Source organism: Gymnoscopelus braueri (genome assembly GCF_963280865.1).
Source record: "Gymnoscopelus braueri genome assembly, chromosome: 15".
Classification (NCBI taxonomy): Eukaryota; Metazoa; Chordata; class Actinopteri; order Myctophiformes; family Myctophidae; genus Gymnoscopelus; species Gymnoscopelus braueri.
In genome coordinates this window covers 10,674,798-10,677,297 of record NC_137620.1, presented here as the reverse complement: position 1 = coordinate 10,677,297, position 2,500 = coordinate 10,674,798, and positions in this window count along the sequence as shown.

The window sequence follows — 2,500 nt, the reverse complement described above, 5'->3', positions numbered from 1 at the left end:
CAATTTCGTCAACAAATCAAAACTAAAATGTTAGGACTAGTGGAGATCCAGTAGAACTAAAAGATAAGTAATTTAATGTTTGGTTGCGCTCGGGTGTTGCGCTCTGAAAATAGCCGATCTACAAGCTCACAAATGGTCGCGCTGCGACGCGTTGTGAGCTTGTAGATCGGCTATTTTCAGCATGCGACCAACTGTAAAATCAGGCATTACGACGCCATCAAGGCCCCATACATACACCCCCAATACATTTTAGTCGACTAAATCAACTGGCGATTTAGTCGACTATTATCTTGTGATATTTAGTCGACTAAAACTGGACAAAAACGAAAACTTTTCAGATGACTAAAATATGACTTAAACTTAAACTGGAATTTTATACAAAAGACTATGACTGAAACTAAATCAAAATGTGCTGTCAAAATCAACACATGGTGGTGGCATTCCATTGTATGACCTTTTTCCTATGTATCTCCCTGTCCCACCCTCCCTCCTCCATATCTCTCTCTCTCTCTCTCTTACGCAAGCACTTACGCGCGTACACACACACACACACACACACACACACACACACACACACACACACACACACACACACACACACACACACAAACACGATGTAATAACAGAAGACAGTCAGAGCAGAGAGAAATAAACGGCATCAAATCAGAGCTTTAGACATCTTGTGTCCACAGTCAATAAACAATAAACTCCACACTGGCCTGCTGCTTTCAGTAGAAACTCACTCAACAATACACAGAGGCCATTTCCTCCTGGAATGAAGCCTGTCGTGTCTTCTCACCCCTCATGTACCATATGTTTCACTGTAGTTTTTACAACCCATCCATCAGCTTGTTTTCTTTTCTACCAAACTCTTGATTACGTTTTCAATTTCATCATCTGTCAACATTATACGGCAGTGGTTCTCAAACCTGGGCCCCCCAGTTTGATATGCAAAAGACCACGGACCACCCATAACTCTTGAGAGTGCACAAATGGAACCAAATGGACCCACGTGAGGGTCCATTTGGTTCCAGCCCTGCTGATCAGTCAAGCTGAGGGTCAGTTAGGCCGTCTGGAAGCCCAGAACCTATGTCTTCCCCTCAGACCCGATTTCGGAAACCGTAGGTTCCAGTGGTGGAAAGTAGCTAAGTACATTTACTCAAGTACTGTACTTACGTACAGTTTTGAGGTACTTTTACTTTACTGGAGTATCTCCATTTTACTATACTTTTACTTCTCCTCCACTACATCTCAGAGGCAAATATTGTACTTTTACTCCACCATAATTATTTGAAAACTTTAGATTTTTATATATTTTGATAGATTATTATTACAAAACATACATTAACCACTTCAGCCCTATATACATTTTAAAATAGCCGATCTACAAGCTCACAATGCGTCACTTTGCGACACGTTGTGAGCTTGTAGATCTGCTATTTTCAAATATTTTTAATACATCTTATACACTTGAAAACTTGTGAAATGGGACATTGTGCATAATGAGTACTTTTACTTTTGGTACTATAAGTACATTTTGATGCCAATACTTTTGTACTTTTACTCAAGTACATTTTGAATACCGAACTTACCAAATTACCAAATTGCAGCATCGATGCTCCTACTTAAATAAAATATTTGAGTATTTGAGTACTTTTCCCACCACTGGTAGGTTCCCCCCCCAATTTCCATTCGGCTACGTTCCATCAAGGGGTCTCCTTGTGACATACTAGCGTCATGTCCAGGTGGTGTCCTTGTACATCAAGCCGCCTCACGCTACATGAGGGCCACATGGCTCGAGAACCCTTGGTTCCCAAGGCTACTTACTTTACCCCCTCTATGATAAGCTAGCAGAGAATTATATGGCATATTAATCCCACACACCTTCAGCCACAGACACAGACTCATCGTCCCTCCTCGGTACAAGACTGAGTGACTCGTCAGTTCCTCTGTGCTGGTGGCCATTAAGCTACAGCGTCGAGCCCCCCATGTGTTCTGTTCTGTCCTTGAACGACTTCTGCTCACTCTGGCACCTTTGCCTCTGGACTGGAGGGGATGTGCACTGTTCTTAATCATAGGCCTGCTTAGAGGCTGAACATGTTTCACTGTCACTAGACTGTATAATGCTCATTATACTGTAGATCATCATACACTGTATGATCTTATGTGGTCTATGTCCGCCTTTGTTTGTCTTTGTATTTGTGTGAATGTGTGTTATTTTGTTATGCTGCTATGGACCAGGTGTCCTTAATAAAGTTTGATTGATTGTAGATTGACTGTATATTTATCCATACATCCCCACTGCGTATGCTGGCTGTCGTGGCTGATATATGTATGTCAAACTCAAGACATTATTGTATGTCTATCTGTGATTTGCATAGATAGATAGATAGATAGATAGATAGATAGATAGATAGATAGATAGATAGATAGATAGATAGATAGATAGATAGATAGATAGATAGATAAATAGATAGATAGATAGATAAACAGACTTTTC